Consider the following 23,642-nt stretch of genomic DNA (forward strand, 5'->3'; position numbering starts at 1 on the left):
TCCCTGGGCCTCAGTTTCCCTATCTGTTATTAATAGGTCTTCAAGACCCCTGATCTTGAAGGGTCCTCTGGTTCAGGCTTTGTGCACTTAGGGCGTCTGCAGGGCTAGAGTCCCGGCTTCTCTTGAACTCTCTGCCTCAGTGCCTCCAGCCCCAACCACTGCCTCTCCCACCCCAGGGAGAATGATGAAGCAGCCAACAGACCGACCGACCCAGGCTTAATGTAGCTGGAGCAAGTTAATAATTGATGCACAAAGAGACAAAATCTGTCTCAGAGGGATATGAGGGAGGGGAGCCCAGGAGGAGGGGGCCAGCCACATGCAGGAGGACAGTGCTGCTCAGGCCAGGCTGGGAACAGGGTGGGCCCTTGTGGCCACATGGCATGGCTCAGGCACCTGGAGGGGTGGCTTCCCTGGGGGACTTTGTCAGGCTCTGCCCAGAAAGACCTGAGGATGTGACCCTGGGAACAGAGCCCTGCCTTGGCGGTCAGTGAGCAGAGGGTATTGGGGAGGTCTGACAAAGAGGAGGTTGAGGGTTGTTTTTATTTTGAGACCACACGGCCTAGGGTGGGTGGAGCCTGGCCACACCCAGTGGATTCTTGAGGTTGGACAATCCTGGCTTTATGTCACCAGAACATGGGACGATGGAAAGCAGATGGGCTGAGGGGACTCTTGGAGGAGGCCAGCCTGAGCCGATCAAGATGTCCCCTGATGGCTGCTTATCCCCCTGCCATGCAGTGAGGCCTGGACCCTGGGCGTGGGGGGCCTGGAGGCCTGGGCTAGCCTATGACCTTGCAGGGTGTGACAGGTCCTTCTCTTCATCTCTCTGGGTCTCTGCCACATACGAAGGATGGGCAGGTGACTGTGAGGCTCTTCATGCTTGCTCAGAGACCAGCCCTGAACCTGAGGGCTGGGCTGGCACAGCCACCATCCCAGGGACGAAGGTGGGGGGTGGGAGAGGACAGCAGAGCCTGAGCCTCGCAGAGGGTCCCAGCCCAGTCAACACTCAGCCAACTGGTCCTTTGGGGCCTCTGGAGCTGGCAAACCCTCACGTGCTCAACGCCCTTACTCTCAGGATTCCAGGAGTGAAGGGGGTTGTCAGGACACATCAGCTGCCAGCCCTAAGACTGTCACTGTCAGACACATCAGCACAACCTGAAGAGGCCTCTGCGTTCACGCGCTGTGCTGTCTTGTTCTTGTGAAGCTATGTGGCCCACCCAGGGCAGCATGCAGAGCCTCTCCTCTGATGGACCTGCCCTCCCAGGGCCTTGCTGCCCCTCTGTGGGGGGTGGCCGTGACGGCTGGTCCTCCCTACTGTCCTCCTGGGTAGGCCGTGGTGATATTCAGATCTCCCCAGCTGCTTGGGTAGGACTCTGCCAGGCTGAGGGGAGAGGGAGGCCAATGGCCAACAGCAGTGCTTCTCTGGCCAGCCCTAGAGAGGGACGGGGCCAAAGGAGGACCTGCATCACACCTGACGTGGCACCAGAGGACCTAGATTGCCTCATTTAAACCCACTAGCATCCCGAAAGATGAATATGATCTTTCTCATCTCACATCAGGCAGTGGAGGCTCAGAGAAGTCACCTGTCCCAAAGTGACCACATCTTCTTGTCTAGAGTCTGCTAACTTCATCTGTCCAGTCACCCAAAGCAGAACACTAGGGTCACTGTTGACTTTCCCACCTGCAGCTATGTGCAGGGCCAGCACGTGTCCTGTTGGACTCCCTCTGATGCTGGAGCCTGGATCTTAACTCCTTGGTGGTGCTGCCCCTTTCACACCCTCATTCAGCATTCGCCTGCTAAGGAAGCGTTTTGTAACGACTGCTCCACACTTACTCACCTCTGACAGCACCTGAGGGTCTGGGGAGTTATTAGGAAGTCCCAAGGCCCAGGAACTCAGAGGGAAGGAAACAGCAAATGCAAAGCCCTGTGGGTGAGACAGTGTGACCCACTCAGAGGAAAGAATGGCTGCAGCGTGGAGTCAGGGGCAGGGCGCCATGGGAAGGAGGCTGCGGTGCCGAATAGGACATGCCAAGGAGCTTGGACTTCATCCTGGTCAAGAGTCTATTATCGAAGGGTTTTCAAAAGAAGGTGATGTTTTGGAAAGACCTCTTCAGCTCTGATGTGTCACACAGATTGAAAGGGAATGGGAACAGGGCAAGGCTCAAGTTAGGGGGAGGCCAAGGCATTTATTCAAGTGAAGGTGATGAGGACCCGCGATAGGGGTGTGGTCACGGAGGTGACAAGACATCTAACGAGGGAGACGTGCATATTGTGCCGCTGGGCTGGGGAGCAGGTGGGAAAGTCAACAGTGGCCCTCGGGTTCCGCTTTGGGTGACCAGATGGATGGTGCACAAAGTTAGCAGACTCTGGACAAGATGAGGATGTGGTCACTTGGGGACAGGTGACTTGGGGACAGGTGGGGTTGGAGGTTGCTGAGGGACCTCCAGGTAGAGATGTCTCCTTACCGCCAAATATATGGGGTCTGAAGGTGAAGGGGTTTGAGGCCATCCACGTGGCAGGTGGTGAGATCAAGAGTAGACGAGCTTGCCAAGGAAGAGGGCAAGAGAGAGAGTGAGGAGAGGAGAAGGGCCGGCCTGGCCTTCTGAGGGAAATGCAGCAGATGAGGCGAGCAGAAAGAGGGAGTCTGAGAAGCCTTGGCCACTCAAGGTCAACAAACCCTGGGGAACCCCCAGCCGCGACCCAGGAGGTGACCGAGGCCTTCTTCCTTATACAGGTTGGCTCCCGGGCTGGTGCTAAGCAGCGGCCAGTTCATGTGTTTTTGCCTCCCCTACTAGCGTGGAGGCTCAGGTCCCTCTGACTCAATGCCACCTTGCGAAGGTTGCAGGGGGTCCCGTTTGTCCTCTCACTGGCCCTGTGAGAAGGCAGCGTGGGACTGAGGCCCAGGGCAGCCATGGGTTCCCAGGCCCACAGTGTGGCTGGGAGCAAAGCCCTCTGGCTCCCCTGACTTTTCAGGGCTAGAGTCCTGCAGGGAAGTCCCTAGACCCTCTGTTCAAAAGCAATGCCTCCCCTTCAAGGGCCCTGGCCTTGCAGGGGTGTCCACCTGAGCACAAACTCACAAACTTCCAGAGGTGTCTTCGAATCCCCGACACTGCAGTCTGTTATCACTGGAGGGTGGTGGATTTTGGAGAGGGTACAGCACACACCACGGTGCCAGGCCTAGGGTGCAGAAGCTGTGGGGGAAGGGTTGGGCACACCCAGCCCTCTGTACACTCCAGAGAAAAGCCAGCAGGTAAGGGTAACAGTCCCTGTCCCCTCTAGCACATCCCCAACTGCTTACCTCCTGGTCCATCCACTGGAACTCTAGGTGGGCCCTGTGACCTGAATCACACACACTCTCCTTCTGTATCTGACCCAGAACGGGCCCCCTGAAACCTATTCATTCATTCCCTCATTTAACAAAAATTATGATGAGGCAGAGGCGGCAGTGAACTCTGAGGATACTGGTGAATGAAGTTTTGATTTCTTTCTGTTGAGCTCAGGCTCTGCAGCAGGAATGCATGGCCTTGGGATGGTTCATAATACACTTAACCCAATCTGGAGCATCAAGGAGGGCTCTCAGAGGATGTGACATTTAGACAGAGTCCTGAGGAATGCCCAGGAGTTAATTAGGTGAAGGGACTAGGGGTGAGGAGGGGAGGGGAGTGGGAGAGCACTGTCCAGGCAGAAGGGACAGCCTGAAGGAAGACACAGGGCTGAGAGGAGCGTGGTGTCCAGTGGGGCTGACATCCCCCCTGAGCTGTGTGCTGAGCCATGTGCTGTGATTCTCTTATCGTATTCAAGAGCCTGGCCAGTGGCTTCAGCTCAGTGTCGGCTCCTATAAGCCCAGAGGCTCTAAGCCAGAAGTTGTCCTGCTTCCTCCTCCTGTGTGTGCACTGCTGTTTTGGGGGCCAGTGGCAGAAGCTGTCCATGCCGGCCCACTGGGCTCCCCTGGGGGTCATGGGCAGGCAGTTCCCATGCATGCAATTGGCTCCCAGACTCTGGGACTCAGGACCCTGACTTAGGGCTCTCACTCTGCCAGGCTGTGACCAGGGCAAGCCAGAAGTGCCAGAAAAGCCGCAGCCCTCCCCTGTGAGGGTGGAAGTTGGTGGATTAGCGACTCAGCTCCCTTGCCCTTCCAGAGTGAGAAAGGTCTGAGGTTGCTTCCACATAGGCTCTCAGAGGGCACTCCCTGGGGGCCCAAGCCAGGACCTCAGCTGGAACCTCCTTACCACACCTTTTCATGGCTCTCCCTGTTTCCTGTCTCCCTGCCTCCCTTCTGGCCTTTCTCATAGCACTTCCTGGGGGCATCTCCTAAGCAAATTGCTTGCAGTGGAATCTTTGACCCAGAGTCTGCTTTGGGGAGCTCCTGCTATAAGACAAGACACGGTGTGAGACGAACTCTATTCCCATTCAGGGCCCCTATGACTCCTCTCCTCATCCCAGGCTGCCAAGAGCTCTGTGCCTACTGACTCTGACTCTGTCCCTGACTCCTTCTTCCAACAGCAAGAACATGGCACCTGGGGGATTGGAGAAGCTCCTTGTCAGCTGAGGTCTGCAGCGCCTCGGCCAGTTTGAGCTGGGTGGGGTGGAATCGCCAGGCTGATTGCAGAGGCCTGTGTGTAGCTGGAGGAGGAGTGGCAATTAGCTGCTGCAGTGACAGCTGAGACAGGGCTGCTAAATGAGCCCATTAGAGGGCATTAGCGAAACTAGGATGGTGACTGGAGCAGAGACACAACGCTCTTGCTGGCTGGGGCTGGGGCCTGGGGGAGGTTTACCTGAGAATGTCAGGGAGGTTGGGGCCCCCAGGTGAACACTACTTTAAAAGGGGAGGGATGCCGCTCTCCTGTAGCCACAGTCCTCCGTGGGGTGCCCATCTGTGGTCACTCAGAGTCCACTTGCAAAGTGGTGCCCGCTCAATCGGCAGATAATGGCTTTAATGGGGCCCTGCACGTAGTGTACTTAACACGCTTCTGAGGACCTGGTCCCAGCCATTAGCTCATTAGCTCCAGCCTTCAAGGCCCATTTCGCAGACGGGGGTGGAGCAGGGACCCATGAAGGGATATGTTAAAGGTCAACTGGTGGGTTGATCTGAACAGAATTCCACAAGTTTCCTTATCCAATACCAAACCTACATGGCCTTGCCCCAGAGGTTTAACCCTCTTGAGACTTGAGACTGGGTTTTACTCGTCACTGACACCCCAAGGTCTGGTGTCAGGCCTGGTACAGAGCAGGTGTTTTTAAAAAATGGTTATTGAGGAGGAAGATGAAGACTCAGCAGCTACTGCAGCCCCCAGCCCAGGCTCCCCTATGCCTCAGCCATGTGGGGCCACCATCGCAGAGGCCAGCAGACATGGGCTGGGCTCCTGGATGCGTCACTCACTGTGTGGTCTCAGCAGAGTTACTGAACCTCCCAGAGCCTCGGTTTCCTCATCTATAGAATGGGGCTAATAATAGGACCAGCTCATGGGGTTGTGTGAGAATTCGATGAGACGTTTCGTTTTCACCCATCCATGTGGTGGGCTGCATCGGGAGTCCTTGTCTAAGCAACAGCAGCTGTGCCTCCTGGAAGGTGACCCAGGACTGGACTTGCAGAGGCAGCGGAAAAGAACAAGACAAAGCCCAGTTGGAAAGCGCAGGCAGGCTCCGTGGCAAGGGTTCTGGGCTTCAGGGTTCTCTTAAGCAAGTAGAAGTTGGGATTTGATAACTTCTAAGGGTGCTTTCAGCTATAAAAGCCCCTTGGCTCTGTCCAGGGAAGGGCTACTGTGTGTCAAGTGTGGGCTGGCACTGCTGAGGATGGGGGCACAGTGGGGACAGCCCAGAGGACCAGGTTTGCTGGAAGAGGGCCAGATCCTGGGCTGATAAATGCCGTCGGCTCTAAAGCCATCCCCTGCTTGACACCGTGTGCCCAGCCCATTCATCACTAGATGGAGCAGCAGGGGCCTGGGGATGGGGCACTGACTCAGAGACAGGCTGCCTTGTCCTTAGCTGCACCCTCTGGGAGGTGGGGAGGGGTGAGGCGGTGCAGTCTTGCTGTACTTGGGTTGTGACTGCAGCAAGAGCATCTCTCCCACTGGGCAGCTCAGACAGAACCCTGGCCCCAGCTCTGCCGCCTCCCACAACTCCAGAGGGAGCCACGCCTGCTATGAATACAGAGCGAACCTGCCAGGCCCTTACTAATCGCCCCTTGTTTGCTTCCTGGGGCTTGATATCCTCTGTACCCATTATTGAATTCTGGCTGCATCTGGAGACACAGAGATGGGGCCCTCTCTCCAGTGCACAGAATAGGAAAACGAGGCAGAGAAAAGCTGTGCAACTTGCATGCAGCTGATACTCACTGCAGTTCTGTGGGGGAACTGAGAGGAGAGGGGCATAGAGAGGAAGAAGGCAGAGTCCTGGAGAGCAGAGTGGAGTGCACCTGGGGGCCCACTTCAGTTCCCAGCCTGCCTCCAGGCACCTCTTCTCATCTGACCGGTCAGCAGCCCCAGGATGGAGGCGGAACAGGAGAATTACATAGGCCTATCTTACAGATGAGGAAACGGAGGCCCACAGGCGAGCGATAAGGTATTGAAAGCTTTTACTGAGCACTGCTTATTTGTAATGACAATCATGAGCAGAAGGCCACAAAGATACTATCTCGAATGCCCTGGGGCTGGAAGGAGTGTTTCTGTTGTTGTTTGACCACCTTCCGAGGCTGTGGGGTTTCCAGAATTTGTCAGTGCAGGCTCAGGCAGTTTCTGCTGTGGCTCCGGTAACCAACTTAGGGGCCAACAGTGGGAAAAGCCCATTGCGGGGGACACTCTGATGGCTTGGCCATTTGTCACTCCAGCCTTTTGACCCCCAAGACCAAGGGGCATGGACTGGATCTCCCCAGGCACTAGTTAGTGTGGCTCTGCCTCCTTCCCACCCTGAAGCAGTTCAGCCTTGACCGCTGTGGGGCACTCCTAACCCCACCTGAAGAGATCCCTCCCCGCCACCCTTCCTTCCTGCAGGTTGTGCATGTCCAGTGCCAAGGATCATCACTGACACAGATCAGGATGCAAATGCACCCTGGAGTCTCCCGGGGCACACTGGCAGGACCCTGCCAGCCACCATTCCCACCTGGCTTTGAAGCCATTTGAGCAAAAGAATCCAGTGTCCCCAAGGCAGACCCTGGATTTCTAAGCTGACTCTTAATCCCACATCCTGGTTGTCATGCAGTCCCTGAGCACCTAAATCCCCATCCATAAGACGAATTGGGGATGACGATAGCACCCACCTACCAGGGCCCGGGTGGTGGCTGAGAGATGGCCGCCTGCAGGGAGAGCACTGAGCCCAGTGCCTGGCGGGGAGCACTCTGCAAAGAGCAGCCGCGTGTGGCATTATCTGTCCTGGGGTCATTGCCCTGTGCCACGGCACTGGGAAGTGAGCACAGATGCACAGTCCCTGCTCTCCAGGAGCACAAAGCCTGCTCCCCCTACATGGCCAGCTCACATGTGGCCTCTTCTGAAGTCACCCCACTGCAGCTTGCAGGTAAGAGGCCTCCTGCTGTGTCTGTCACAGCTGGTGTTGCTGCTCCGTGGCTGCCTACTCTTCCAGGTGCTGAGACCCAAGAGCCAAGGCCAGGGATGGATTTTGGCTGTGTCCCCAGCACACAGCACAGACCAGGACCTGAAGAAATCAGCGTGGAATAGGTGCACATTGAACTCCTGTCGTCCTCCAGCATCCATTCACTCTCACTCTGTGCGTGTCGAGCCCAGTGCTGCATGTTTGAATCCATTGCCAAATTTCATCCTCAGGACAATGCTGAGGGAGGCGCTTTCCACTTGGTACAGGTGCAGAAGCAAGCTAGGAAGCTACACTATTTGTTGTTCCAGTCTGGTTCTAACTAGGAAACAAGGCAGAAAAGACAGGGGAATTATGTGCAGGAAATCCATTTCACAGGTGATGGAGGAGCTGAGAGGCAAATTCGCATGGACGTATCCCCAGGCAGCCTTTAAAACAGATTAGTGACGGCACAAGGCCACCACCACCCTAGACTGGAGGGATGCAGGGAGAGTTGGAGTCTCACAGTTTGCTTTGTGGAGCCAGAATCACAGAGAAGACAGCTGCTGTGGGGCCTTCTGCCCAAGGCAGAGAAGGAGGGGAGAAGCCCTGGGCTTCCCTTTCTCCAGCCCTCAGTCTCCCCCTGTGCCTCTCACGGTTGGAAAGCAGCTGAGCCAGGGCCTGGGAGACACAGCCTGCAGAAGTCAGTGCCCCAGCAATGGAGAGTAAAGCTGGATGAGGCTGAGAGGCGGCCTCGGAAGAGCCTGTGGTCTTCCCACTGGTCCACCAGTAAGAAGTGGTGCTGTCCGGCTTTGCTCCAGGCATTCTGGCACACCTGGCCCCAGGCGTCCTGCCTCTGCCCTCCCTGACCTAGACTCTGCTATTCCTGTTGGCTCCCACCCCTTCCTCAGCTCCCAGAGAACCAGCCGCGTGCCCAGCACTATCCCAGTGGCCTCCCCGGGCCCAGAGTCCCAGCAGAGCAGCCTGGATCCTGAGTGTGGCAGAAGCAGCCACAGTCCGTCCCCTCCTTCAGGCCCTGCTGTCCCTGGTACCCAATGTGTTCACCACCTTCACCCCTGGACTCCTTGACAGTCCAAGAAAGATGCTCATCTCCACCCCTCCCAGCTTCAGCATCCCATTCACCGCCTCCCCTGACTCCCCTGCTCTTCCCAGCCTCCACCTCCAGTGCTTCCCTCTCTCTCCGGCTCCATGAGTCTCTTTCTTGCCCTTGGCTAATTCTCTTTGGCCTTTGCAGGTGCTCTGCTTCTCCCCCTAACAATAGCTCTGCACAGGCCCTGGGCTCCCCTTTCACTGTCTGGACAGCAGCACATCGCCTGCAGTCATCTCTGGCATCTCTGGCTCCTAATCCCCGCTCCTCCGTCTCCTCTCCCAATGCAGTGAATGTGGGTTCTTGTCAAGATCTCCAGTCACTGGAGGTTGCCCCGCCCAATGCTCCCGCTGCTGTCTTCATCGTCTCTAACGTCCAGCAATGTCCTGCTCAGTTGACCACTCCCTCCTTCTGGGGCAGTCTTCCTTGGCTTCCTGCCCTGGTCCTCCACCTGCCTCACTGCCTCCTTGGTGATCCTTGTGGATTTTCCCCTGCCCGGCCTCTCACTGTTGGGAAGCACCAGGCCCCAGTCTGAGTCCTTCTCCTCCATCCTAGCCACGCTCCTCCTGGATCAGCTCACACAGTTTCATCCTTCCCTATCCCAGCCACACTCCTCCCAGATCAGCTCACACAGATTCATGGTTTTAAAGACCACCCGCTCCGTGATGGCTTCCAAACTTGATTTGCACCCCAAGCCAGGACACTTAACTCCGCATTCATTTCCATAATACCTGCCCAGTGTATTCGCATGGATGCATCCCCATGCAGCCATTAAAGTCATCCTAGTCAATGGAACTCTCCGCGCACCCATCACCACTCAATGGAAAGAGCCTCTGCCTTTTGGTAACGGGCACTGCCATCCACCCTACTGCTTAGCCCAAACCTGGCGGGTATCCTCAGTTCCTCCCTCCCCACCTCCACCACATCCCATCCATCACAAGGCTGTGGCTCAGTTCCTGAAGAACAGCTGCAGGCCATCCTCTCCTCTCCATTGTCACTGCCTTCGCCCCCGTTCAGGCCACTGCCATCTCTCCTCATGACTGTAGGAATAACCCCCCTCAACACACCTGAGTCAGGGCATGTCACTCCCGTCCTTAGCACCCTCCAGTGACTTCCCGTGGCACCTCGAATAACAGCCTAACTCCTCCCTGGAGCCTGCGTGGCTCTCCTGGATTGAACCAGCTGCTTCTGTTAACAACCCCACCTGCCCAGCTCATGCATGAAGCCCCAGACACAGAGGCCTTCCTTCTCACTGTCCCCTGAGCATGCCTGGTCCCTTCCTGCCCATGGCCTTCCTTTGCTGAGAGGCTTCTGCCCCAGTTCTTCAGGCCTGCCCTGTCCCCCAGGCAAAAGGGGCTTTTCCCTGCCCCTTGAGGACGTAATGCTGCTCTCACATACACAGACATACGTTCCGTGAGAACAGACGGTTTGCCCTTCTTGTTTCCAGTGGTTTCTCCGGTACACGGTAGACACTCAATATAATGAGTGAATGTATAACCCCATTGTACAGGTGAAAAAAACTGAGTTCCAAGCAAAGACTGCCACTTGATGATGGTTACACAGCTGGGGGCAGCCAAGCTGGCCCAGCTCCCCAACGTGGCCTGCTCTGTCTCCATCGAGTCCAAAGGGCTGGTGGCAGTGGCCCAGGGCCTGCTTGCTCAGAGAACTGAGGGGGGCGGTTGGGGACAGGAGGCCTGAGAGCCCCTCTGCTGTGCCCGCAGACCCTCCCTCCTAGTGCCTGTCTGCCTGTGATGGATGCTCAGCTCCGGGAATTTTTTCCCTTCATTCCTCCTCTTTTTCTCCCCACTGGGTCTTTTTAGGCAGTGATTACAGCCGTAGTGGACAATCTGTCTTTTTTTTTATTTTTAGGCTTTGACGCTCAGACACCAGGCCCTGGGCAGAAAGTGCTGCCTAGAAATAGGTGGCTGGTGCCTGAGCAGGGTTCTGCCGGGGCTGGCAGTGACAGGGGTGGTGGGCTGAGGTTGGGGTGTTGACCTGCACATACCTGCCATGGGCTGGGGCATAGGGAGAGCCACTTCTGCTCTGTGACCTTGGGCAAGTCCCTGGCCCTCTCTGTGCCTCACCTTCCGGCCCAGGCACAATGGAAGTTAGGACTAAATGAGCTCCCCAATCCCCGAGGTTTCCAGCGGCGGGGCCGCAGGGCTGACCTGGAGGGAGGGGTGTTCCTGGCGTCACGGCGCTGAGATAACGGGAAGGATGCGCCGCCTGGAGAGCCACCTGGACAGCCGTCTCACCGATGAGTGATGGTCCGTCACACCTTTCCGGTCCTCCTCTGCTTCTTCCTGTGGCCTTCACTTTCTCATTGTCCCAAAGCTAGATCTGGCTCATCCTTCCTCCTCCGACTGCCCCCACCCAGTTTCCCTATTCTCTAAGAGCTCAGGGGACCTGGCTGTCACCCGCAGGGGCTGACAAACAGGAGGTGGCAGGCCCAGGGCCCGGCTCCAACAGGCCCAGCTGTTTCCTGGGGTGCCCTGGCCTCTGCCTGGCCGGCCTGACCTCTGCCTCTGCAGGCTGTGCTGGGGGCCATCTCCTCAGGGGCTTCCTCCATATGTCCATCCACTCATTTACTTACCTGCTCATTTACACAATTCCTCGGGAGCCAGGTGCTGGGGCTGTGGCAGTGAATAGATGAGCAGTTTTCTTTCTCATTGGAGGAAACAGACCACAACCCCACAACCAAATAGAGAAGTTTCAGATAAAGATAAGTGCTATGAAGACACAAGAAAAGGCTTATAGTGTTGAGGTGGGCAGCGGGGTCGCTGCTTCTGAGCAAATGGCGAGAGACAGCATGGGTGAGCTGATGAGAGAGAGGGCGGGTTAGGACATGGGACCCTGTGACCGACAGGGAGGGCTGTGTGCCCCTCCAGAGGGACTGGGCTTCTGGGGGTGAGGAGCCTCACTGTGTTGAGGACAGGCTGGGGCAACCCTGGAAATTCAGGAACTCGGCCCACCCCATTCTCCCCTCTCTAGGGCTGAGGAAGCTTCTGGGAGCTTTAGGAGAAATCTGAGCTCAAGTCCAAGACTTCACAGCACGGATGTTTCTGAACCAAGTGGCTCCTCTGGGTAAATAGATGCAGGCCTGCGATAGCGGCTTTTCCTTCTTGGCCCTTTGGAAGTTAATTTTGGAATCTCAAAGGGCTGAGCTACGAGGCAGTTCATAAAGAAGAGTCCAGTTCCTGTAGACTGGGCTGGACATGACCCAGGTCACACAGCCAGCCAGCAACAAAGCAGGCACTGTCCAGGGGTCCCTGCCCCAACTTAGTGTGCTTCCCACTGGCTCCCTGCTTTCTGCAGACAAAGGTTTAGGAAGTGCAAAGGGAGGTGTTGTGGGGAATACAGCTCAGCAGGCGGCCTTTACCTGGAGGGCAGCAGGGACACTAGGGGTCCCTGAAGCCTGAATGGTGGGAAAGAGGCCAGGAGACAGGATGGGACATCATCCCAACAACCCCAGGCCTGCTCTGTCCTAGAGAGCCCGCGTCCCTGACTCCCAGCTGCAGGGATTAGTCAGGATTTATTTCGCAGGCAATTCCCCGGGCCTCTGGCAGGGATTGGCAGCCGACTCACTAGGCAGGAGAAAATGGCCTGTCCTGGAAGCTGTGGGCACCGAAAGTATTGCTGGGAGCCCAGCTGGCAGGATCCTGGCACTGCGGCCCCTGGGTCTCCAGTCTGAAGGGTGGAGGCCTGACCTGGCAGCCTGAAAGCTACTCCTGTCCAGTTGTCTGGGATGCTCAGAGAAGGAGGTATTTTCGCTCATGGCAAGGCCCCTTCTCTATGCACCACAACTAAACAGAATCTTTATTTTGCATTATTTTTGCCCATGAGAAGCCATCGCTCCAAAAGGTGCTTATCCCACTTTCTTTTTTAATCCTGCGTGTATGTGTGTGCGCGTGTGCGTGCACCTGTGAGCATGGTTGCTTAGGCTCCTAGAATAAGAAGAGACCCACAGGTCCCATTCTATCTCCGCTCTACTGCCACACCCAGTTCAGAAATCCCCTCCACATCATCTCTGACCTGTGTTCCCTCAGGCCTCGCTCACCTGCCTCCCATGACAAGAAGCACGGCCCCTCCAAAGGCAGCCTGTCACCTACTGAGAGGCCCTGGCTCTTAGAAGGAACTTCCCTGTGCCTTCCGTCCTCCCTTCACCTGAGGGCCCCAAGTCAGTGCAGCTTGCTGCCAAGGATGAAGGGTCTGGCTGAAGCCCCCGCCTCTCCCGGAAACCCATCCTTGGTCACCCCGGCCCACCAAACTGTCTCCCTCCTCTGACTTTCCCACTGATAGCAACTGTCTCCCCTTAAGAGCGTTTCTGTTTCTCACCAGGTCTCCCGTCACATGGGTCCTGTTTCCCCAGCCAGACAAGGAGCCTCACGAGGACAGAGGCCCGCTTTCTTCCTCACACCCTGGCCCTGAGTGAGAAGAGAAAGAGAGAGAGTACTTAGAACAGTGCCTGGCCCATGATAAGCAGGTGCCAGCTATTATAATAAGAAGTACTGCTGTTGCTCTTCTTATTTCCATCGTCATAACCTCCATCCCCATCTGCCGTGGTCTCCCCAGTGGCATAAATCAGTGTGCTCCACGGGGACCTCACATCCTGCCTCTCATTCAGCCAGGTGGGCAACAATAGGGGCGGAGCTACGGGGCCCTCCCCACCTGCCAGGTCCCGTTCTAAGCATCAGTTCTCACACCTGATAATACTTCCATTTTACAGATGAGTAGACTGAGGCACAAAGCGGTGAAATCACTTGCCCGAGGTGGGCAGCTGTAGTGGCAGAGCCGGCAGGCTGTAGCTAGAGTCTGTGCTTCTAACCACATCTCTCTCCACCACTGCAAGTGCTTGGAGAAAGGTTTGACCCTTGGGAGCCCAGGTGTAAGCAAGGCAGAGGTGCCTCCAACACTTAGGGCCAGTTCTCCAACGCTGAGTCTCCTAACCTGGACTGGAATTGAGCTGTCATCGGGCTCATCCTCCTGCCCCAATCCTGGTAAAAGTCCTGGAAGTCCAAAGGGAGACTTTGGAACAGGGTGACTTTGTCATGTGTCCCCTGCCTCCCTGGGGGAGGTGTGAGAGGGAGGGGAGTTCGATGAGTGGGAATGTGTCAATGCCCATCCTAGGTGAGGAGATTAAGACCTTCCTGAGAAAGCAGAAACAGTCCAGCTCTGGAAACATGTTCCCCATCACCGGATGACAGCGTGCACCCGACCTGCAGACACTGCTCTGCCAGCACCATCAGCCAGCCCAGAATGCGCACACACCCACACACGTGTGTGTGATATTAAAGTCATATTTTTGGTTGCTGGGGAGGCGCGGTTGTCACTTCCTTTGCCCCAGGCAACCCGCTGCCAGCTCCCCTTTTACTTCCCCACCCCACCGTGGAGTGCTTGCCGTTTGTATTTATATAGATAAATCGGCCAGGCTAATTAAAGTTCTCTTGCTGGAGAGTGAGGGAATTAATAAAAGAACTTGGAATGGAGCCGACTGAAAGCTGGGGCGCTCAGAGCTGCAGCCAGGACCCACTGCACAAAGGAGGCCAGAGGATCCAGCAGACACGAGAGCTGCCTGGGCCGGCCCACTCCCACCTTCCTCAGGGAGAGCCAAGGATGTTCAGGGGCCTCAGGAACCAAGATGCAGGCCGCAGACACTCACTGTGTGTCTTGTGCCTTCTCTTACCCTCAGGAGGTGTGGCTGCAGCTCTGAGTACTCGTGGTGGTGGGGAGAGATGTGGTTAGAAGCACGGACTCTAGCTACAGCCTGCCAGCCCTGCCATTGCAGCTGTGCCACCTCGGGCAAGTGATCTGAAAGCTCTGTGCCTCAGTCTACTCATCTGTAAAAGGGAAGCATTATCGGGTGTGAGGATTGATACTTAGAACAGGACCTGGCAGGTGGGGAGGGCCCCATAGCTCCGCCCCTATTGTTGCCCACCTGGCTGAATGAGGGGCAGGACGTGAGGTCCCCGTGGAGTGCACTCATACCATAGCGGGGGCCACGGCAGATGGGGATGGAGGTTATGACGATGGAAATAAGAAGAGCAACAGCAGTACTGCTTATTATAATAGCTGGCACCTGCTTATACGGGGAGTTCTAAGTACTCTCTCTCTTTCTCTTCTCACTCAGGGCCCAGGGTGTGAGGAAGAAAGCGGGCCTCTGTCCTCGTGAGGCTCCTTGTCTGGCTGGGGAAACAGGACCCATGTGACGGGAGACCTGGTGAGAAACAGAAATGCTCTTAAGGGGAGACAGTTGCTATCAGTGGGAAAGTCAGAGGAGGGAGACAGTTTGGTGGGCCGGGGTGACCAAGGATGGGTTTCCGGGAGAGGCGGGGGCTTCAGCCAGACCCTTCATCCTTGGCAGCAAGCTGCACTGACTTGGGGCCCTCAGGTGAAGGGAGGACGGAAGGCACAGGGAAGTTCCTTCTAAGAGCCAGGGCCTCTCAGTAGGTGACAGGCTGCCTTTGGAGGGGCCGTGCTTCTTGTCATGGGAGGCAGGTGAGCGAGGCCTGAGGGAACACAGGTCAGAGATGATGTGGAGGGGATTTCTGAACTGGTATGTCAGTAGAGGGGAGATAGGATGTGACCCCCCTGGGGTTTCTTCTCACACTAGGAGTCTAAGTATCCAACCATGCTCACAGGTGCACGCATTCGGGCACACACACGCACACACACCCCAGCTGCTACTGCCCAGTCCTCCAGGAAGCTTGGAGAAGGAGGCTTGTTTGTGCCTGGCCAGCCCCTCTCTGTGCGCCACCACCACACAGGGACTTGACACTGTGTACCCTCATTCTGCCAACCAAGCAGTAGTAACAGAGCAGAGATGTGGGGCCCTCTGTTAATCCTCACAACCTAGAATGCTTCCATTTTACAGTTGTCAACTGAGTAAAATAAGGCACGGAGTGGTGAAATAACTCGCCCAAGGCTACACAGTTCTAAGTGGTGGAGCCAGGATTCCAGCCCAGCTAGTCTGCAGTTGGAATCTGTGCTCCTAACCGCCTCGCACACACCACCACCATGAGAATGTTCACCCTCCCAGATGAGGTTCCTACAGTCTTGCTGTTGACCAAACGTGGACTTCAGTGTCAGGGTCACTGGCAGGTGTTAGGGTGGGATGGAGAAAGGGCAGTAAGGAGGCTGCAACTGGGCAGGGGAGAGATGAAAAGGAAACCCAGTTTCACTTTGTGGGTGTTGCCTCCACAAAAGAAACGGGCCCTGGGGTCAAATCCTGGCTCTCCATTTAGCAGCTGGGGGGCCTCAGACGTGTCCCTTGCCTCTCTGACTCAATTGCCTCCACCAAGCAATGTGCTGAGAGGATCCGATGCACAAAGGGCTCTTGGGTGGTCCTGGCACACGCAGAGGGTCCCTGAACAGTGTCTGTTCAAATAGTCCAAATCACCAGGTTTTCTGAGGTGGCGAGTTTCCCCTTGTTTCCTCCTCCTGGTCCCCATTTGGGCGTCAGAGGCAGGCTGACAGGGTGCTGGCCTTCAGTCTCATGGTCTGGTGAGGCTGAGGAGGAGGCTCCAGGGCCCTGGGACGCTGAGGAGCGGCAGACATGGAAAACTCTTGTGTCGTGGCAGTGTTTCCGAGCAGAGCCTGGGAGTGGTAAACTCTATTCTTAGCCAGTGTCCCATCACGTGGAGAGAAGCTTGTCATTAGTGGGGAGTGAGGGAGGAGCCGCCGGATTTAACCCTGCAAGGGCCAGAGTGCTGCAAAGAACTGGAGAAGAAACCTGCTGCCTCTGGGGGAGGGCTGGAAATGGGAGTTGGACTGAGCTGGAGTCAAAGGGGCACCCCACGGTGGGCACTCGTGGATACCCATGGGATGGATGCAATAACTAAGCCTCCCCGAGCAGAACTTGCAGGGGGAGCTACGTGGATTTCTATGGGGACAGGGGCCAAGCATGCTCTGCAGGAAGTTTCCAGAAGGAGGCACTCTAAGAGACTATGCAAAGAGCCCTAATGGGCATCAAGAGACCAGACCCACTCCTGTGTCTACAGCAGATAAGCTATGTGGCTGGGGACAAACCACAGCCCTTCTCTGGCCTTTGGTCTACGAATGAGGCAGTTAAACTCCATAACCCCTCTGCTCAAACCCATGTGGGGTAAGAGCTGAGAGCAGTGCCCAAGACTGTGAACCCCTAGTGTGAGCTGCCAGGTTATTTATTTTTGCCAACTAGAAGCCATTGATGGAGCAAGGTATTTATTCCCTGTTCTTGTTTAACCCTGATGTGCCCCTCGTCACATTACCCTTTTATTTTTATTTTTGAGACAGGGGCTCTGTCGCCCAGGTTGCAGTACAGTGGTGCGATCTCAGCTCACTACATCCTCTGCCTCCTGGGCTCAAAACATCCTCTCACCTCAGCCTCCCGAGTAGCTGCGACTACAGGCGCACACCACCACGCCTGGCTAGTTTTTGTATTTTTTTGTAGAGATACAGTTACCCAGGCTGGTCTTGAACTTCTGAGCTCAAGGGATCCTCCCGCTTTGGCCTTCCAAAGTGCTGGGATTACAGGCGTGAGCCACCATGCCCGGCCTCACATTATCCGTCTAATATCATTTGCCAGTGAATGGCGCAAGAGGACCTGGGACCTACGTGAGACTAGTGTGACAATGCTGGATGGGGCACAACTAGATGTAAAGGCAAGGGAAGCATCTGGACAAGGCAGGACCCAGAGGAGATGCTGGTGGCCTGGGCACCTGGGTGGGCAGCAAGGGGACATCCTGGAAGGGGCGCTCATGGGTCGACTCGTGCCTGGAGGAGCCAGACCTACAAATGTCCGGGCTCCCTGCACACCCTCCTGCCTCCTCCCATGAGCCCCGGGTCCCTCCTGCTCAGTGTGAGCGCATCCTCTCTGCCTCCTGGAGGCCGGCCCCTGTGTCCCTTGGTCCACCAGGCAGGTACTCCTTGAGCTCAGCCTGCACTTGCTCAGGCCTCCCTGGGCCCTGGTGCTACTGAGCCAGCCCCAAGTCCACCCTCCTGTCCCTGCCTCCCACCCCAAGCCCCGGCTGTGCTGGCCGCTCATTTCCTTTGTAATTAATCACTGCTGGTCTCCAGCCGTGTCTTCCCCTCCCCAGCTCATTTGCCTAAAGAAATGAGTTGCTTTGTGGAGGAAAAACAAATGCTTCCAGCTCTATGTCCTCTGTTTCCTCTCTCTCCTCCCCAAGCCTGGGAGATGTGGGGGCCAGAGTTTTCTCTGGGCGTCTCTCTGGGACAAAGAGGAGGAGGCACTGGACTGCAGGGAAAACAGCCTCAGTTTCCCCATGTAAATTAAGATAAGCAATTCCCAGGAAGCCCTGGAAAGAGAAAAGTGTTTTCAGGCCCTGGTGGGGTGGGAGGGAGAGGGTGGTGAAGCTCAGGCCTTCCACAGGTTCACTGTCTCCTGGAACGCACCCCACCCGTCACTGTCCCGCCAGACCAAAGCAGCTAGAATGTTCTGTGAAGTTAATGAGCTTTGGATCCGCAAACAGAACAGAACTTGTCAGCTTGTCTCTCTCAAGCAGATACTCAAACCCCGCCGTGGAGGCCATGACTCATGGTGTCATGGGGGAGGAAGAGGGAAGGAAGACAATATTCGAGGGGCTGAAACAGATAGAGAGGGAAAGGCTGTCGGGAGGAGGCAGGGGCTCCACGATGGAGGGGCTCCCTGGACTCTGGCACTGCCCAGGGAACTGCACGGGGGCCAGGCCTGCAGCTCTCGCCTGCCCTTCTATCAAGACCTCCAGCACGGTAACCCTCCCAAGTGCAGTGCACACCGTGGCACTGGGTCAGAAACAGTTTCTGGAGTCTTCCTGGACTCCACACAGTAACTGAGAGGCCTGGGTCCAAACCCTATTGCAGCTGCTGGCAAGGGTGATGCCTCTGAGACTGTGTTCCCATCTGAAGAATGGGGGTAGCAGTAGTCACTGCGTTTCAGCATTGTTAGAGGAAGAGTCAAGATCCTGCAGACAGAGCACTCAGCATAGTGACTGGCACGGGGTAAGCACCCCATAAATACCAGCTATTGCTTATTATTGTTATTATCAAGGTCTCCGGTGTTAGCATCAGAATGCAAGCAGTTGAGAGGGGCAGCTTTCCAGGGGTGGCCTTGAATCGACTCTAATTTATTTTTCAAAAGTAAATTATAGGCTAACTCTGCCATTCTGTGATTGCTGGTGAGTGTGGCACTGAAACCTCTCCTGGCTGATGAGGAGCCGGCATAGGGCCCAGCACTGGGGCTGAGGGCCAGGCTGGCTGCCCCAGGCCTCCAGAGAGCCAGGGGTTGTGAGCCACAGCTGCCGAAAGGAAACCACCCAGCAGCCCTGAAATCCACAGTGTCCCCAGGTGGCTGCATTGCTTTGGCCATCCCAGCTGGGCTTGGGGGTCTTGGAGGGGCTTGCCTGGGTCTGTGATGAAGCAAGCTGCATCGACATAGACCAGGCCTGAGTGAGATGCAGCTGGCTGACCCTAGTCCTGAACAGGGATTTGGCCAGCCCATCTACCTGTTCTGAGCCTGGGATGTCCTTCCTTCCCCCACAATGGAAGCCGGGCATCCCGGAGCCCACCCCAATGCCTCAGGACTGGGCTAAAGCAGAGAGCCTCCGAGGCTCTGGAATTGGACCGGAAGACACTGAAACAGATTTATGCCGAGAAAAGTGACATCTTCTTGTGGCCCTGCCCTGGAGGAGTCCCTGGAGTTGCAGAAAGAGCAGGGCTCTTGGTCAGGGCCTGGGCTCCGGTCTTCACTCCCTAGTGGGACCGCATGCTCCCTCTGCTCTGCTGCCCTGTCTCTAGAAGGCAAGATTGGACTACAGTTCCCCTGTGATTTCAGATCCCCTCCAGCTGAAACCGCTGAGGAGCTGTGGCAGCAAAGGCTGAGAGAGGAGGGGCGGCAGATTTGAGGAGGACACTGCTGGGAGTGGGGTGGGGCTGACCTGGCAGGCAGGGGCCTGGCTTTCCTTCCCAGGAAAGAGAGCTGTCCCTGTCCTTCCTCAGTGTGGCCACGATAGAGAATGACACAGGGACTTCAGCTTCCTGGCTTCTGTGAGCTCGGTGATCCCAGCCTGCTGACGGGGGAGACCGGGCTGGGCTGGGGTCTTCTGGGATGAAACCTGGTAGACACAGCCTGGGGCGTGGCAGGTACAGGTCTGAGAAGGAGCATGTGGGTGACCAGCTCCATAAGGCAATTTTAGAAACAACCAAAATTAATATTTGTGTAGCACTTTGTGGTTTCAAACATAGAAACATCTAGCATCTCATCAAATCAGCCCAACTACCTCTTATCACACCCTGTTTACACATCAGAAAACTTATGCCAGAAGGGGTCAAGGGTTCTTCCCAGAATCAAGAGGACCCTCCTGTTTTTACCGTTTTACCAAAGTCCCTTTTCTGGCTGGGAGAGACCTCAGGACCAACCTTGGCAGTTAGTTTCAACAGCAAGCCTACTACATACAGTTGGGCAGGTTGTTAACTGCGCAAAGCTGCTTGGCTGAAGGGGAGGTTATGGGGCTGGAATCCAGCTTCACTCTTGTCGCCAAGCCACACTCTCCAGTGTGGGACAATCTACCAAGAGCACAAAGGTACCATGTGGGCCAGTGGTGCCATAGAGGGCCACCCAGTGGAGCTGCCCCTAGCCTCAGCTTGCTGAATTGAAACACAAGGGTAATCCTCCCTCCTCCAAACTCCTCATCCCTCAAGGGAAGCAGGGCCAGTGAGTGGTGGAGAAAATCAATACACTACAAGTGCTTTGAGCTCCTTGAAGATAAGCTTTGTGACGAAGAGGGAGGTGATTAAAGGCAGGAGCTCTTTCTCTGTGGCACTGATAGGGATGGAGGAACAGGTCAGGCTGTCTGGGATGGGGATTTGTGCGTGTGCGTGGCAGATACTGGCCTCTGGACACTGGCGTTAGCATCCATCCCTCCTGCTGGACCGGGGGCTGAAGCTTGTGTCTCCCTTGTTTCCGAGCTCCTCCACGTCTCTCCCAGTGACTTGCACTTTGCAGGAGATCAATACACATTTGTTCTCGCTGAATTCAATTTTCTGTACATTCCTATCATTGAGCTCCTCTATTCTGCTCCCTGTACAAAAATGCAGTCATTCACGAGCACACACCCAATCTCAGGCTGGGAATCCCAAGACCTGTGTTCAAAGCCTGACTCTGCCCCACGATGCTGCAACTGAGGTACACTGCCTCTGCCTGAACCTCACTTTCCACATGTGTCAAGCGAGGCATTGGATAATATGGGTGGCAGGGCTCCTTACCATACAACGCAGGCTGGAGTCGGATGCCTCACGGCTATGCGCCTATGCAGAGCCCCCATTTTGTCTCTGAAGGAGTGGAGATAAAACGGAGCCTAATCCGCACCAGGGAGACAAGTTCTCTGCCCGAGGGGCCAAGGGCACAAATTGGGCCGTCGTGTTGCATTACTTCCGCCAAGCTGGGCTCCACCATCTCACCTCTGTACCCCTGCGGACAGGGACAGTGATGGGTAGACAGCGTAGTGGGGGCAGGGGGGCCTGAGCCACCACCAGGCCCCCTCTCTCCACCATCAAAGGCAATGGGCGAGGGAGGGGGCCCAGCCCAGGAGGATTTTTAATGACCCCAAATCCTGGCAACTCATTACATCTCTGATAAGGCAATGGGAGCTGTCATTCTGAGACGCAGCCAAGGAGGCTCCCTAGAGAAATTTTGCCGCCTTCTCGCTAATCTTCTTATAAACATTGTTATTTATTTTTTCTTATTTTATCCGACATGTGTCAAGCAGCCCCTGCTAAGCCTGTGACATCTCCAGGGAGGCTGGCAGAGGTTTTGGTTTGGCCTGTCCCTCCCCAGCCCTCTCCAGCCCTGGCGCACAACCCCCATAGGCCTGTTCTCTGGGCAGCCCACGTTCTGTCCACGCTGGTAGCTTTGCCATGCCCACAGGGGCTGGGTCTTGGGCCAGGAGACACAGGCCATCTGGGAGCTGGCCGTCAAGTGAGTGGATCACAGACTGTGCCAGTTGGGGCTGGTTCCAAGGAGAAGGCAGGGCTGCCGCCACCACTGGCATCACGGAGTGCCACGCAGCTGTGCTGGGAAGCCCCAGGCTTGCTGTGGTGCGCTCGGTCAACACTAAAGTAGTTATCACTGTATCTGCCACTGACGGCAACCACCTTCTCCCAGGCACCATGCTCAGCCTTCTGAACATGAGGGAGCTCATTCACTCCCCGTGAATCGGGTGTTGATTTCAGCCCCACTTGTAGGTGAGGAAACTGAGGCCCAGAGGTTAAACCACTCACTAAGGGTGTCCAGGAAGGAAGGGGCAAACTAGGGTTTTGAATCCTGATGCTCAGAGGTAGAGCTGATGCCATATTTTCCTCATGGCCAGCCTGCTTTGGAACCTCCAGGGGTCCTGGGAGAGAAGTAAAGCCTGGAATCGTCTCTGCATTTCACAGATGAAGAAACAGGCTCAGAGAGAGCACGTGGCTTGCCTTAGGGATGCATTGCCAGGTCTCCTGACTTCTGGTTCAGAGTCTTTTTTTTTTTTTTCAGGAAGGTCTCAGGACAGCTCCCAGACAGCATCTCCAGGATTTTGTCCTATGTTATGGGGTGCTGATCTCTATAACATGGGCTGGGGCAATGCTAGGTGGGGAGGCCACAGAACTTCCATAGAACACAAGGAAGTTTCCAGAAAGTCTGGGAGAGCCCCTCTCAACTGTAGTCCCTGGCAACATTTGTGATAAACTGTATGGATCTCTCATAATGGCTCGTTACTAATAAAGCAGGCTGTAAAACAGTGCATACAGCACGATCCCCTTTTACTGATACATAGTTATATGTATGCAAAGTATATATTGCAGAGGGAACCAAAGATCGGATTTACTGCTTTGGAAATAGCCTGGCTATTTTTTTTTTTTTTTTTTTTTTTTTACATTCTTCTCCTCATTTAAGGCCAATATTTCAACCTTTTGGAGATCCTGAACCCAGAACAAGGTATGTGTTTCTGTAAAACGTTTTATTTTAAAATAATTTTAGATTTACAGAGGGGTTCAAAGATAGCACAGAGTTCTTGTGCACTCTTTACCCAGCTCCCGCTAAAGCTCCTGCTAATGTTCACAGTGTTTCTCCTGGTGAATCACTGTGGGTTTCACCGTGGATCTCTTTCACATCCACATCACAGCAGGGGTGCACACATCAACAGGACTTAGCACTGGTGACGCTAACCTTGATCGCTGGGCTAAGGCAGTATCTGCCAGGTTTCTCCACTGTGGTGTTGCTGTTTTCCCCTCTTCTTATTCTATTATTAGAAGCAAGTTGCTAAGTGTAGCCCACACTCAAGAAGAGAGGAATTAAGCTTCAGCTCTACTTCTACCTTCGTATGTATTAAAGCGTCCACATCTGTTAAAACTACCACAGTGATTAATATGTTTGGGGGAGACAGTTGGAGGCTCTGCAGTGTCCTGCTTCTCCTTGAAGATTTGCCCACTAACTTTACCTTCCACTGCTGGACCCGGCCTGCAGCAGTTCCTACTGTGTGTCCTAATGGCGACTTTTGATTTCTCATTCCTTCTACTTTATTTGTTAGGATTCAGTACTCTTGTTAGATATTGCGTTGCTCAAATTGTTGCAGCTTTGGCCCTTCAAAACTCTTGCAGGTGGATTCCTCTGTTCTTTTGACATGAGCCCCATCACATACATACATATATGCCAATCAAGCTGCTGCTTTTCGTTTGTTTTGTTTTTTGTGTTTTTGTTTGTTTGTTTGTTTGTTTTTGCAACTTACTTTCTGGCACCACAAAATCCTCCAGGGTCATCTAGTACAACCTCTTACCAGCCCTAGAACCAGCCATCTCTCCAAGGAGTCCTGGTTCCTTTTATTGGCAAATGGTATTTGGAAACCAAGACCTGGGTGCTAGGAAGGCACATATTTGGGGGCTTTTTTTTTTTTTTTTTTCAGACGGAGCCTCACTCTGTCATCCAGGCTGGAGTGCAAAGGTGCAATCTCGGCTCACTGAAAGCTCCGCCTCCCAGGTTCAAGCGATTTTCCTGCCTCAGCCTCCCAT

The 23,642-nt window shown here is 55.2% G+C and overlaps 1 protein-coding gene across 5 annotated transcripts in view; it reads left to right on the forward strand.

Moving 5' to 3' along the window:
- PCBD1 (pterin-4 alpha-carbinolamine dehydratase 1) overlaps positions 1–23,642 on the forward strand; it is a 1,172,580-nt gene that overhangs the window by 975,072 nt on the left and 173,866 nt on the right. The window contains exon 1 of one of the 5 annotated variants that reach the window (XM_050803697.1): positions 14,924–14,927. The exons of the other annotated variants lie outside the window; for them this stretch is intronic. The gene's annotated coding sequence lies outside the window, so the exon portion shown is untranslated. Of the gene's footprint in view, positions 1–14,923; positions 14,928–23,642 lie in introns of those variants that run through there. 5 annotated transcript variants of the gene reach the window in all.

This window comes from Macaca thibetana, chromosome 9 (assembly GCF_024542745.1).
Source record: "Macaca thibetana thibetana isolate TM-01 chromosome 9, ASM2454274v1, whole genome shotgun sequence".
NCBI classification, from domain to species: Eukaryota; Metazoa; Chordata; class Mammalia; order Primates; family Cercopithecidae; genus Macaca; species Macaca thibetana.